The sequence below is a fragment of the Apium graveolens genome, chromosome 7 (assembly GCF_009905375.1).
Source record: "Apium graveolens cultivar Ventura chromosome 7, ASM990537v1, whole genome shotgun sequence".
Taxonomy (NCBI): domain Eukaryota; kingdom Viridiplantae; phylum Streptophyta; class Magnoliopsida; order Apiales; family Apiaceae; genus Apium; species Apium graveolens.
The window spans coordinates 141,651,831-141,667,421 of record NC_133653.1 but is presented as its reverse complement, the minus strand read 5'-3'; positions in this window follow the sequence as shown (position 1 = coordinate 141,667,421).

Genomic DNA, 15,591 nt, shown 5'->3' with positions numbered 1-15,591 from the left:
AGTGTATTGATTAGCACAATGCGGAATAAAATTTAAGTGAATCAAAACACAAGTAATTAAAAACAAGAGTCTTTATAAACTTTCTGGTGGATTTGAATGATTCCACCAGAAATATATGTTATATATCGAGAGAACCATGTGTGTAAGAATGCTCACAGCTGCTTACAAATATTGAACTGCTGAGAATACAGAGAAATGCTAAGAATTCTGCTTACAAATGTTTCTCTTATTGTTTCTCAGATTGTTGTTTCTATTTGCTACTTTTTGGTTTATATATCACCAAGATTGCAAAGTAATAAGACAAGATAATAAAAATAAAAACTATCTAATCTATTACAATGCTACTTCATTACTCTATTCCAGCATCTTTGAATATCTTCATAATAGCATGGAAATGGCAATGCTTCTTTGTTCTCGAAAACCTAGTTGAATAGGCTTCCACATTCCATTTGCATCCACTCGACGCATGTGACTGTGTTATCACTGTCAACTGATATTTGAATTCTTCATCCGTCGGGTTCATGATCATCCGTCGAGATTGATCATCCGTCGAGATATTGATCATCCGTCGACTTCATTGTAGGTTATCCGTCGGGTAGCAAACTGGCACTTGACTTCATTTCACTTATGCAGAATTACAAGACATCATCTATGTACAATTAATCAACTTATTCTGCATATCTAGTTAAAGTCAACATGACTTGAATACCACTTACAGAATCTACACAATGGTGAATGCAGAAATGTGCTACAGACTTATTCTTACATAAGCTACTCACTCGATGGATAATAAGTCATCATCCGTCGGGACTATAATCAGTTATCCGTAGGGACTATAATTCTTATCCATCAAGTGCTACATTATTTCACTAAGTAAAATCTACTAAGGTGTTTTGTTCATGAAATCATCAAGTACACAACATATGCACAACAATCTCCCCCAATTTATGTCTACTGGAATTGTAGCCATAAATTAAGAGTTACTTGATGATAACAAAACACCCTAAAAATATAACTTTAAAGAAAAGTAGATAATACTGAAAAGTGCTTCAAATAACAGAAATGTACAAAGTTTTGCTCACAGTCATTTTTAAGATGCTCCTCTAGCCTGAGCAGATTTATCTAGTTTCTTGAAGGTCTGGATCTTCTTCCAAGCTTTCTGTTGTTTTCATCAATCTGATTTTGGAGCTGCCTGTGGAATTCCAGTTCATCAGATTCTGAGATATTTAGCTTTCCTTGCATTTCCAAAAGAGTCTCATTGCTAGAGATGCTCAATTGGTCTTCTAATCTGAAGAATCTTCTCACACCTTTGTCATCTATGAACTCTATCAGCCAGTAGGGCCTTAGATGTACTCTTCTCCCTGTGTATGGGATGATTAGAATCTTTGAGAGTGCATCTTTAGCTCTAACACTCCTTAGTTCTTCAATCTTCTTCAATACTAGTCTTCTTGCAGTGACATTGAACCCAAAGTTCTTCTTGAAGGATGAGTAAACTTTAATCAGTACAGCTTGGCTCTCTTGAAGAATCCTGTGAAGTGGTCACTGAATCTCCTTTCCACCTTTGTACTTGAACACTAACCTTTCAGGTAGGTTTCTGTATGCATCAATACCTCTTACTTCATCTAGTTCATCCAGATAGAGATTTAGATCAGAAAATTCTTTGATGTCACACAAGTACAGATAGTCTCCCCTATTGACTTTGGGCTGAGCTTTGACTATAGATTTGGATTTGAGAGGTGACAGCTTCACTTTCTTGACTGCTCTTGACTTTGTCCTTTTTGGCTTGCTAAGGATTGGTAGATTGAAGTCTGAAATTGGTATGTTCTCCCATTCTATTGGCTCATCCTTGGGCACAATAGGTTCACCATGAATATTCCTGTAGGGATCCACCACCCTTATGTCTTCAAATACCATAGAGGGCTTTGTTGCTTGAGTTGTAGCTGGTGTGGATTCCTTAGGAAATTGATCTTCCAATTCCTTGTCAACAATATCTAGTCTCCTTTTAGTTCTTTTAGCTAATTCTTTCTTTCTTGGAGATTTCTTCTGTTCTTCAACTTGCTTCCTTGATTCAGTAGCTTCAGATGGTTGAGAGGGAATTTGTTGTGATGAATTTACAGCATGTAGCTTGGCCAAGATAGCAATATGCTCTTTCTTCTGTTTAGCCTTTTTAGCATCTAGAGTAGCCTGCTTCTTTTCCTAGCTTCAATCTAGCTTTTTCTTCTCTCTTTGCTTGAGCAAATTGAGGGTGTCCAGCCACCACACAAATTTCTTTCCCATTTCTGAAAATCTTAGCAATCCTCCTTTTAGAAGCTGAATCAGCTGGATCCTTATAGAAGACAATTGATCTTGACAGAAGCTTCTTCTCATCAGGCTTGGGTGTCTCATACACAGTGTCCAAGGGGTTCTTCAAAGATGATTTTTAGTAGTTTGCCCTTGGTTTAAGAATCATTTCAGCCTTTGGAGACTTGATGCACGAAGATTGTCCTCTTTCCAGATAGTTCATGCTCATCTCATTCACACTAATTTGCTTGACTTGAGAGTGATGGATGGCTGACTTAACTGGCTCCTTGACAAGTTCAAACTTCTTCTATATCTCCTCATCAATCTTGTCCCAGTTGACCAAACTCAACTTTTCCTTCTCAGCAACTTTCAAGTTGGCTGCTGCTGCTTGAATCAGATCTATACCATCTGTAACTGGTGGCTTTGAGATAGTAATTGAAGGCATAATTACTTTACTGATTTGTATCTGAAGCTTCTCCCCCTTTTTATTATCATCAAGTTGAGTTGTGGAGGGGGTTTGAGCTGCCACCAGTTTTTGAAGAAGATCAGTCTGTTGGGCTTGATGGAGATGAATGGCAGTCAAAGATGCTTCCACAGCTGACACTCTTGTATCCAAGGATTCTATCTTGGTTACAAGATCAGAATTTTTCCTTAAATGCCTCTTGATGTCAATCATTGCAGTGTCTGGAAGTTTAGAGTCTATTTTATCTGAAATGGCCTTCTTCATCTCCTCAATATCACCCTTCATGGTGTTCACATCTCTAGCATGCTGGAAGCCCTGGATTTGCTGAAGTTGCAGGGAGGCTAGATGTGCCTAAAGGAGCTTTCTGGTGCTAGAATTGGTATTGGTTTGAAGAGCAGTGTGAGTTTGATTAATTAACTGGATCAGGGTTGTCTTGAAGTAATGCTCATCACAGTGCTTTGAGAATGCCCATGATGGCATACCTGACCTTGAGCTTGAGCCTACTTCTCCCCCTATGTCCATTACTTCATCTACACTATCCCCACTCCCATCTCCAAAGAAATCAGCTGAACCCCCAGTCTCATAGTCCACATCACCAGCTGTAGAAGGCAAAGCTGTGATGGCATCCTTAGCCCTTTGCATAGACTGGGTGGTATGCACCAGATTGAGCATCCTTCCTGTATTGTCATTGCCCTGTTCAGCTAGAATTTGATAAGCTGGAACAGGGTGAGTAAATGCCTCAGCATCAAGAGAAGTAGAATCTATAACAGCTTTAGGATGCTGAGATAGTCCTTCCCTGTCTGCATCCTGGGCATTCATTGACTCACTGGCAATGACATCCATCCTTTTTGCTCCAGTACCTGCATTTCTCTCATTTTCTCTCTTTTATTGCATCAGGGTCTCACCCTGGCTCCCCACCCTCACACCCTCACCTTCACCTACTAAGGTGGGACTCCTCTCACTCCCTTTTTCCAATCCTGAAGAAATGGATTGCAGATTTTCACTCATTTCCTCTCCTTATTCCTGGGAGCAACCCAGACTCTCACTCAAAACACTCTTCTCTCTCAATCCTAAGAGTGACTTACAACCACTAAATCTTCTACACTTGAAGAATTGAAGTTTGAAGCTGTGCAGAGATACTCGACGGATGAGTGATATCCATCGAGTGAGTGGTTTTGCTATCCGACGGATAACTGCTGTTAGGCTTATCCGTCGGGATACAATCACTACTCGACGGATGGGCAATATCCGTCGAGAGAGTAGAAATGAATGAGCTGGGAATATAAACTATTGTTGACTCTGTGCTGATTGAAGATATTTTAGGCACAGATGACACAACAGTTCCTGAAAGAATTGGCAAGTGAGCCAACAAATCATCTAAAAGATGGTGCTCACTTGCACTAGATTTTGGCTTCCCCAACAGAGTTAAAGAAGGGGAATCAGGAATTGATGTGTTTATCATATCCACATCCAGAGAATTTTTTGGTGAGTATGGTGTTTGAGGTGCTTCTATAACTAGAGATTTTGGTTGTGACTCCACATTTATTGGAGCCACATCAAGCTGAATTTATGAAAGTGCAATGACTGTGTCTTTAGCACCAGTTTGCATAGTATGTATACCCTATGCATCCCCAGAGGTTTTTGATTTCTTCTTTCTGGCATAAGTTTGGGGTAAGCTTGTGTCCCTAACCCTCTTGGCATGTGCTCTTGGTTGAGAGCTTTGTTCAATAGCTACATCCTTTTGGGAGGATGCAGCTAGAAATGAGCTTTTGTCCTTTTTAAGCACTGCAGTTTGTTGGGAAACTACAGTGTGGCTAGGCTGGGATTCACTCAACTCTCCAACCTTATTCTTGGGGTTTCTTTTATGTTCACCCCTTCCCGCACCTAACTTACCCTCCTTCACACTCCCCTCTTTGGCTTTAGTGGATTTTTTAACTGGAATCTTTTGGGAGATACCAGAGGGGGCTTTTTTTGATTTGGATTTTGAAATAATAGTAGGTTTGGCAGCTTTGGTAGGCAACTATTTGGTCATTGGCACAGTTGCCATAGCTACTCTTGAACTCAAAGAAATTGTGGAGGTTGGAATAGTTATAGGGATGGATGAACTTACCTCACTTACCTGAGGTGCTTGCATTACAGGAAAGTAGAACATTGGCACATCCTTGTGATGATTGGCCCTGTTCAAATCTGTAATGAGCCTTCTCTTCCTTGAACCCAACAATCCAGTTTGTTGTTAGGGTTCTCAAGCACAATCTCTTCACAGAGGTGGTTAGCTAATAACATAAAAAATCTAGCATAATACACATTTTTACCTCTTTTATTTAACTCTCCTAATTTAAAACCTAACTCAAACAAGACAAGATCACTGAAATTATAAAATTTATCTATAACTAGCATGTATAGCATGTTAAGCATGGAAATATTCACTGAATCAAAATTGCTGATCTTTCCTGAGAAAACCTTTGTAACTACATCACACAAGAAACTCTACTCTTTCCTAAGACCCATTCTCCTAATATCACTCAGTTTAGAAGTAGGAAGTGCATAGTGCATGGAATTGAGCATATTGACTATATCAGTGTCAGTGTGTGGTGAAGTCACATTATTATCAGGAATTTTGAAACATGCTTTTATAACATCACTATTTATACAGAATTCTTTACCTTTAATGGTTAGAGTGATGGTCTTATCTGTTGAGTTATAGGTAGCAGTGGTCCACATCTCTTCAACAACTTCAAAGAAAATTGTAGGTGATTCCAGCATGATATAATTGAGAATGTAATTCTTCACAAAGTCCATCATCTTGTGATAGTCATCCGATTGCTGAATACCATTGTTCACTAATGCAGTGAAATTGTTCTTCTCATAAATGAACCCAGTTTGAGACATAATCTTTACAACAGGTGCCATTATTAGAGAATAAGAGCTTTGAAGAGAAAGAGAGTAAGTGCTTTGAGAGAGAATGAAATTAGAGCAGTTGAATTGAGAATGATAAAGGAAAAATAATTGCAATGAAATAAGCTTTTATACTATCTCAAAAATAACTGATAAAAATAATAAAGTAAAATAAAGTAACCAATAGAAATTGCCTAAAATAGTCGTTTAAAAATAAACTGTAAAAATTCCATTCATTATTCGTCGTGTTATGCTTACAAACTGTGAGTATACTCGATGGATAATGTACAGAGAATTAACGGCTGAGATTAAGACAATTCGACGGATGAGGATAAACTGTTATCCTTCGAGACATAAAATATTCCAGAAAAGTAATTGATTTTATTAGCAAATTATATTTCGACGGATGACCAAAGTCGATGGATAAGGGTCATCCGTCGAGATGTAAATTTTGACTTAGCCAAAATTTCATCCAAGACTGAAAAATCAATTAAATTTCTGGCTGCATTTCAACTTGCAAATTAACTCATATAGATTTAAGAATAATTAAGCATACCTAACTCACTTACCAACCTTGAAAAGGTGGATTCATCCAGTGGCTTGGTAAAGATATCTGCAAGCAGCTTCTCACTGGGAACAAAATGTAGTTCCACAGTACCATTCATTACATGTTCCCTTATGAAATGGTACTTGATATATATGTGCTTTGTCCTTGAATGTTATACTGGATTTTCAGTGATGGAAATTGCACTTGTGTTATCACAGAAAATAGGAATCCTCTCAACTTGCAAACCATAGTCTAGCAATTGATTTCTCATCCATAAAATCTGTGCACAGCAACTGCTAGCAACAAAATATTCAGCTTCAGCTATAGAAGTAGAAACTGAATTTTGCTTTTTACTGAACCAGGACACAAGCTTGTTTCCTAGAAATTGACAAATTCCTGTTGTACTCTTTCTATCAATTCTACAACCTGCATAATCTGCATCTGAATAACCAGTTAGATCAAAACCAGAATCTCTAGGGTACCAAATGCCAAGGTTTGGTGTTCCCTTGAGATATCTGAAAATTCTCTTCATAGCTATTAAGTGAGATTCTCTAGGATCAACCTAAAATCTAGCACATAAACATGTAGCAAACATTATATCTGGCCTACTAGCTGTTAAGTACAGAAGTGAGCCAACCATGCCTCTATAACTAAAAATATCCACAGACTTTTCAGTAGTGTTTAATTCAAGCTTAGTTGCAGTGGCCATGGGAGTTTTTGCAGATGTGCAATCCATTAGATCAAACTTCTTTAAAAGATCAAAAATATATTTAGTTTGACTAATGAATATTCCATCACTAACTTGCTTAACTTGTAAACCAAGAAAGTAAGTTAGTTCTCCCATCATACTCATTTCATACTTAGTTTGCATCAATTTTGGCAAACTTTTTGCAAAGTTTCTCATCTGTAGAGCCAAAAATAATATCATCTACATAAATTTGAACAAGTATACTAGAGCCATTAACATTTCTGAAAAATAAAGTTTTATCTACAGTACCTCTTGTGAAGTGATTTTCCAAAAGGAACTTTGATAAAGTGTCATACCAGGCTCTAGGTGCTTGCTTCAGTCCATAAAGTGCTTTCAGAAGGTAATAGACATGTTCTGGAAAATTTGGATCTTCAAAACCAGGAGGTTGACTGACATAAACTTCTTCCTCCAAATCTCCATTCAGAAAGGCACTTTTGACATCCATTTGATAGACTTTGAAATTGGCATGGGCTGCATAGGCTAAGAAGATTCTGATGGCTTCAAGTCTTGCAACAGGAGCAAATGTTTCATCAAAATCTATTCCTTTTTGTTGACAGTAGCCTTTGGCAACCAATCTATCTTTATTCCTGACAACTATGCCATTTTCATCCATCTTGTTTCTAAATACCCACATGGTGTCTATTGGATTCTTTCCTTTAGGCTTGGACACCAGCTTCCATACATTATTCCTTTCAAATTGGTTTAGCTCTTCCTGCATAGCTAAAATCCAATCAGGATCCAACAATGCTTCTTCTACCTTCTTTGGTTCTTCCTTGGAAAGAAAGCTGCCGTATAGACATTCTTCCTGAGTTGCTCTTCTTGTTTGAACTCTAGAAGAAACATCACCAATGATAAGCTCACAGGGGTGATCTTTTGTCCATTTCCTTTGTTGAGGTAGATTAGCTCTAGATGAAGAAACCTTATTGTTGTCTTGATGTGTGATTGAGTTTTGATTATTAGAAACTCCCCCTGAGTTTGTGGATCTTTAATTTGAGAAAGGGGAACTTTCTATAGGTGATCTATCTTGACTTATTGCTCCTTTTGATAACCCGACGGATGGTGAATTTTGAGTACCAACGGATGAAGCTGGTTGTCTCCCGACGGATAATACAGATTGCCTCCCGACGGATGAAGCATTATGCAACTCGACAGATGTTGAGTTTTGTGCTTCATTGGTAGTAGATTTATCTGCATTATCCTTAGACACTGTTTCTTGATCACTTTCACCATCACTTTCATCACTAACCATATCCACATTGTCGAATTTGAGGCTCTCATGGTAATCTCCATCTTTCAGTCATTTAGTCTTTTTATCATCAAACACAACATGTATTGATTCCACAACAATGTTGGTTCTTAGATTGTAGACTCTATATGCTTTACCAACAGCATATCCAACAAAAATTCCTTCATCTGCTTTACCATCAAACTTCCCATTTTGATCAGTTTGATTTCTCAGAATATAGCATTTACAGCCAAAGACATGAAGAAAGTTAAGAGTTGGCTTCTTGTTCTTGAACAATTGATAGGGAGTCATGCATCTTCCTTGATTGACCAGGGAAATATTTTGAGTGTAGCATGCAGTATTTACAGCTTCAGCCCAGAAATATGTTGGTAATTTTGATTTTTCAAGCATTGTCCTTGTAGCTTCAATAAGTGATCTGTTCTTCCTTTCCACTACTCCATTCTGTTGTGGAGTCCTTGCTGCTGAAAACTCATGCAAAATCCCATTTTTCTCATAAAATGCTCTCATGACAGAATTCTTGAATTCAGTTCCATTGTCACTTCTGATTCTTCTAACCTTGAAATCAGGATGATTATTGACTTGCCTTATGTGATTGATGACGATTTCACTAGCCTCATCTTTACACTTTAGGAAATATGTCTAAGAGAACTTTGAGAAATCATCTACAATTACTAGGCAAAATCTTTTCCTTGAGATGGACAATACATTGACTGGTCCAAACAAATCCATGTGAAGTAGTTGCAGAGGCTCTTCAATTGTTGAATCAAGTTTCTTCTTGAATGATGTTTTAATCTGCTTCCCTTTTTGGCAGGCATCACACAGTCCATCCTTAGAAAACTCCACTAGAGGAATGCCTCTAACCAGTTCTTTCTTTACTAGCTCATTCATGGTCTTGAAGTTTAAATGGGATAGCTTCTTGTGCCATAGCCAACTTTCATCCTGACTTGCTTTACTGAGAAGACAAGTTATAGATTCTGCATTAGATGAGTTAAAATCAGCTAGGTACACATTTCCTTTTCTCACACCAGTGAGAACCACTTTTTTGCTTCTTTTATTAGTCACAACACAGGTTTTTGAGTTGAAGGTTACTGAATTGCCTTTATCACAAAGCTGGCTGATACTCAACGGATTGTGTTTGAGACCTTCCACTAAAGCAATCTCCTCAATGATGACATTGTCCTTTGAAATCAAGCCATATCCCACAGTATAACCCTTACTGTCATCTCCAAAAGTAATACTTGGGCCAGCTCTCTCCTTAAACTCTGTGAGCAGGGTAGAATCACCAGTCACGTGTCTTGAAAAACCACTATCCAAGTACCAAAGATTCTTTATGTTTCCCTGATTGCTTGAGGAACTTGTTTCTGTCTCATCAGACTTGGCCATTAGGGCTAGATTGACATAGCTGACATCTTCATCTTCATCCAAACCATCTGCTGCCCAGTCATTTTCTTGTGTAATAAAAGCCCTTTTTTTTTCTTAAGTAGATCAAAGTATTTTTGCTTATAATCCACAGACTCAAACTTTTTCTTAATGGAATCTGACTTCCTACACTCACTGGAAAAAATGCCCTGCCAAGCCACATTTGAAATATTTGAATTTTGATTTATCCACCATGTTTCTATTTGGCTTGGCTGCTCCAAAGTTCTTCTTAAACTTGAGCTTGGCAAATCTCCTCGAAAGAAATGCTAGGTGCTCATCAATGTCCTCCATGTCATCTTGGCTCAATGAATCTTCACTTTCTACTGCAAGCCCCTTGCCCTTGTTCTCACAGACCCTTGAGGTTAATTCAACAGCTTTCATCTTCACTTCCTTCTCCTTTTCCAACTCAGCAACTAGTGCAATGGATCCTCCTTTCTTCTTTCCTCTCTCCATCCTTTCATCCTGCTCTATTTCAAGCTTATAGATTTTCAGGATGTCATACAGTCTCTCCAAAGTAAACTCCTTATAATCTTATGAGTTTCTTAATGAGACTGTCATTGGTTTCCATTCCTTTGGAAGAGATCTAAGGAATTTCAGATTGGAATCTTTAGTTTGATAGACCCTTTCATGCAACTTTAGAGCATTTAGTAGTTTCTGAAACCTACTAAAGATGTCAGTGAGAGACTCACTTTCTTCATTATGGAAATGCTCATATTGCTGAATCAGGAGTTGTATCTTGTTTTCTCTAACTTGCTCAGTGCCATCACAGATGATCTGTATTGTATCCCAAACTTCCTTGGCAGTTTTACAGTTGATAATGTTGTCAAACATATTTCCATCAACTCCATTAAACAGGATATTCAGGGCCTTTTTATCCTTCCTGACTTGTTCAATGTCAGGATCAGACCATTCATGCCTTGGCTTGGGGACTGATGGCTCGTATCTTGTTACAGCTCTCATTGGAACATGAGGGCCTCTTTCTATACAGTCCACATAGGCCTCATCTTGAGAAAGCATATGAAGATGCATCTTTACCTTCCAATGATGGTAATTATCTTTATCCAGAAAAGGAATCTTGACTTCAACATCCTTCTTGTTCATCTTGCTGTATTATTTTGATCTTTAAACTCTTTGTAAGTTAAGAGCTTGCTCTGATACCAATTGTTAGTCCCTTAACAATATGACAAGAATTACAGAAAGGGGGTTGAATGGAATTCTTGAAACTTTTTCTTAAAATAAAATGTTCTAACTCAAATATAAATATAAGTGTATTGATTAGCACAATGCGGAATAAAACTTAAGTGAATCAAAATACAAGTAATTAAAAACAAGAGTCTTTAAAAACTTTCTGGTGGATTTGAATGATTCCACCAGAAATATATATTATATATCGAGAGAACCATGTGTGCAAGAATGCTCACAGCTGCTTACAAATATTGAACTGCTGAGAATACAGAGAAATGCTAAGAATTCTGCTTACAAATGTTTCTCTTATTATTTCTCAGATTGTTGATTCTATTTGCTACTTCTTGGTTTATATATCACCAAGATTACAAAGTAATAAGACAAGATAATAAAAACAAAAACTATCTAATCTATTACAATGCTACTTCATTACTTTATTCCAGCATCTTCATAATGGCATGGAAATGGTAATGCTTTTTTGTTCTCGAAAACCCAGTTGAATAGGCTACCTCATTCCATTTGCATCCACTCGACACATGTGACTCTGTTGTCACTGTCAACTGATATTTGAATTCTTCATCTGTCGGGTTCATGATCATCCGTCGAGATATTGATCATCCGTCGACTTCATTGTAGGTTATCCGTCGGGTAGCAAACTGGCACTTGACTTTATCTTACTTATGCAAAATTACAAGACATCATCTATGTACAATTAATCAACCTATTTTGCATATCTAGTTAAAGTCAACATGACTTGAATACCACTTACAGAATCTACACAATGGTGAATGCAGAAATGTCCTACAGACTTATTGTTACATAAGCTACTCACTCGATGGATAATAAGTCATCATCCGTCGGGACTATAATCAGTTATCCGTCGGGACTATAATTCTTATCCGTCGAGTGATACATTATTTCACTAAGTAAAATCTACTAAGGTGTTTTGTTCATGAAATCATCAAGTACACAACATATGCACAACAATGATATATCAATCTCGAATACTTATAGTGTTAACCTAACATGTGCTTATATAATACACAGCTACGCAATCAATCTAGAAGATATTTTACAATTGAATAAGGAATCCTAATACATATCCAACCAATGATTGCTACAATAAGTAAAGTCCTACACCGACATATCTCTGCAAATCAGAGTATTCTAAATAGAATCAATTACTTTCTGGAAACCAGTCTTGACAGATGCTGATAGATAAACTCTGATATCAAACTATGATCTGCCAAATACTGAAAGTCTTCATAAACTCTGATATCTTCCAGTTGCAAACTCTGATGGAAAACTCTGAAAGCTAATTTATGATATCATCAATTTATTTTAACAATCTCCCCCAACTTGTGCATTATGTAAATATGAACAAGTTTCTAATTGATGATGTTAAAACTATCTAAATGCATAAATAAATACATATGTACAGTCATACTATCAGTGTATCAGATTCTTGATTGCAGCTTTAGCTGTCTGCAAGTGCTTGGAAGTATTATGAAGAGACATGGGATATGTTTAATCCTTTCATTTAGAGTTCCATTCATCATCTTCATAAGATTTAGAGATTTCAGCCATTCTTGCATTGATCAGCTTTTGTCTTTCTATGCTCAGGCATATCTTCAGAAAATATGATTTCATCTAGATCTTCATGAGAATCTAAATCAATATTAATTTTAGAGAAATCCACATCATCACTATCATCAAAATCACTACCATGACTAGAATTATCATCAGAAACTGGTTCCTTGACTTTCTATGCTACTTCATCTTCAACATCAGAGTTTAAGATAAAGTTAGAAATTGGAGCAGTATGTGAACCAGCTGCTTCGGAAACTTCCATATCATCAACATGTAACTCAGCATCTTCATGAAGAGTTGCAATTGGAACTGGAGAATCATCATTTAGCCCTAGAATTTCAGTTCCAGTAGAAAGTTGTGGTGAAGAGGGAATGGACTGTTCTGCAACTTCCTCAACAGCAATAACAAGGATTATTGAAGATGGAATAGTAGAAGAAATGGACTGTTGTACTTCCTCAGTCATAATAGGAATTGTAATAATTGATGGTGTGTAGATAGGAGTGGACTGTATGATAGGATCAGAGTATAACTTAGGGACTACATGTTGTGGATCAGCAACTGTTTCTTTAGGAATCTGAGCACCTGCAAAATGAAACAAAGAACCACTTAAATCTACATGTTCTTTTAAAGTAGTCTCACTACTTCTCACACCACTCATATCATGACTTTTGAGAGTCAGATTTTGCTCACTAGGATTAAATAAATCCCTTCTCTCAACTACCTCTCCTTTTTCCAGGTAATGATCATGCCTCTCTATATTTATGTTTTTCTTTAAATCTTTTCTCTCAATCTCACATGAAAGGCTCAGAAAAGTTTGACCTACAGAAATAAGAGGTGGCTGAGAAAAGGATGGAATTGTCACATGAACATGGGTATCCCTTGATAAAGGACTGTCTATGGTCATCCCATTAGAATCTTAAACAACTGTAAGTTCTGATACAGTATCAGTATTTAAATAAATAATGAAGATGAAGGATCCGAATTTATACCTTATGCAGTTGGAGGATGAGCATCCATTGGCATGGAAGAGAGAGGTTGAACTTCAAGAGTAACATCAATATTTATTGTATTGTGAATCTGTCAAGCATCATCAACCATCATTTCCACACCACTTGTATCAACATCAAAAGTTACACTTCTGAGATGCTTGACTTTTTGGATCTTGGGAGAAATAATTAAAGCTGCTACTATAGATGAAGCTTGAGTTGTTGTAGTAGGTTCTTGTGGGCTCTCTTCTGAAATATCATCAGGAATTGTCACAAAATCCTCATATGCTGCAAGTGGAGAATTTGGTGCAACATTAGACTTTACTGGATTATTAGCTTCTGTAAACAGACCTTCACAAGTACCGTGTTCAGCATTTGAGTCTTCTTCAACCCTTTGAGTTGAAGATTCTTGTGGAACTCGATCTTTAGCAGCTGATGTATCACTTTGAGATACAGGTTCTTGTGGGATTGGTCCAAATAGAAATTTTGCAAGTTTCTCTTTTGTTGAACAGTGACTTTGTCTCTTCAATTTTCTAGCAATCCTTTCCACCTGCTCATGTATGACCTCCCTCACATTTATTTTGAGCTTCACAGGGGAACAAGAGATTGTTACAAGAGCATCAACTTTTGTTTCATCCTTATGACTCCTTGGATTTATCTGAGATTTAGATGTGCCTTGTTCATCAGTATCTGTCAACTTAGCCTTCTTGGAGGAAACTTGGCTAGATGGTACTAGATCAAACTTTAGATTTCCTTTTTGGAGTACTAGAAGGTTTAAGAAATTATGAAATCCGAGACTGTTTACCACCTTACTTCTCAGTTACTTTTGAGTGTGGCTTCTGAGAAGCCCTAAGTCCTGATCCTTGAGGGGTATTAGACTTTGCTACCTTTTTTATTTTTACAACAGGTGCCTTTTGGGAGACACCTGAGGTGTCTTGTGTTTGGTATTGTATTTGAGTTATAGAGCTTGGGTTAGCTACAGAGGGGTTCCCAACAGTTATAGCCTATAGCTTAGCTCTTTACACATTTTGTTGTGCATAAGTCTCAGGAAGCCTTGCAATTAGCAAGTCTCTGACAGAAACTGGAAACTTTAGAGGTGCAAGAGCATTCCTCTCCTTATCTTTGGAAATTAAATCAGAGAAAGCTCTATTGGTGAGCTTAAACACTGTATAACTTGGTCAACATGGATTGGAGTATTGAGGAAACAGTGATTAAATATAATCTGATAAAACTTATCCTAGTATACTACATTAGGATCAGCTTTTAACCTATCTCTTATAAAATATAAAAATACTCTACCAAAATCATAATTACAATCATGATCTAGAGAGTACCCAATATGTTATGTCATAATGGGGAGTGCATCAAAGTTTGTGCGCTTGTGGTTGAAGGCCCTGATGATGCAGTCGAAGTAGAAGCTCCATTCTTTTCAAAGCCCATGCCTTTTCAGTTGCCCCATTTTCTTCAAGTCCTTTTCATAGCCAATTTCCGTGAAGAACCTATTCATCTTAGTAGCACCGATGAAAGTGTTATAAGATGTATGAGCAGGGAGATGAAGAGCTTCTCGAATTGTGTGTGGTGTGACCACATTGGCCTCCTCATTGAATTCAAAAGTGATACTGGGAGTATCACTTTCACCACCATCATCATATATGCCAGTCGTCCATAAAGCGAGAACTTGATCCCCGAACACAACTGTAGGGTTTGTGAGAGCATACCCTACTTCACCCGCACTTAGTAAATCCTAAAAGATGTGATAATCAGGATTGATGCCAGTATGGTCCAGAATTGCTACATAGTTATTTGGTACAAACTAAGCACCATTGTAATTGAAAGGCTTGGATGTAGCTGGTGAAGACATGACGAACTGTTTATGAAAAAGCTTAAAAACTGATAAGGTTATCAAAGTTTAATCGAGAGAAAAAAGAAGAAGTAAAATAGGGAAAAGAGTTTGATTAGAGATAAAGTGATAATTTAAGATCAAAAATTGATTGTGTATAACTTTGTACTCTATTACTCATAAACGGTTCATATTAGTGGGACACGTGGCATTTTATAAGTGCTCAGAGAATAAACATGGAACAAATAATTAGGAGCAGTAAAGACATGCACAGTTACACAAAATAATGTGTTGTAATTACTCAATCGTTTTTCCTGAATATACACCACTAACTATGCACCTTTAATCATTTGCATAAAATCACCCACTAAAATATATCTTAGTAATTTAAT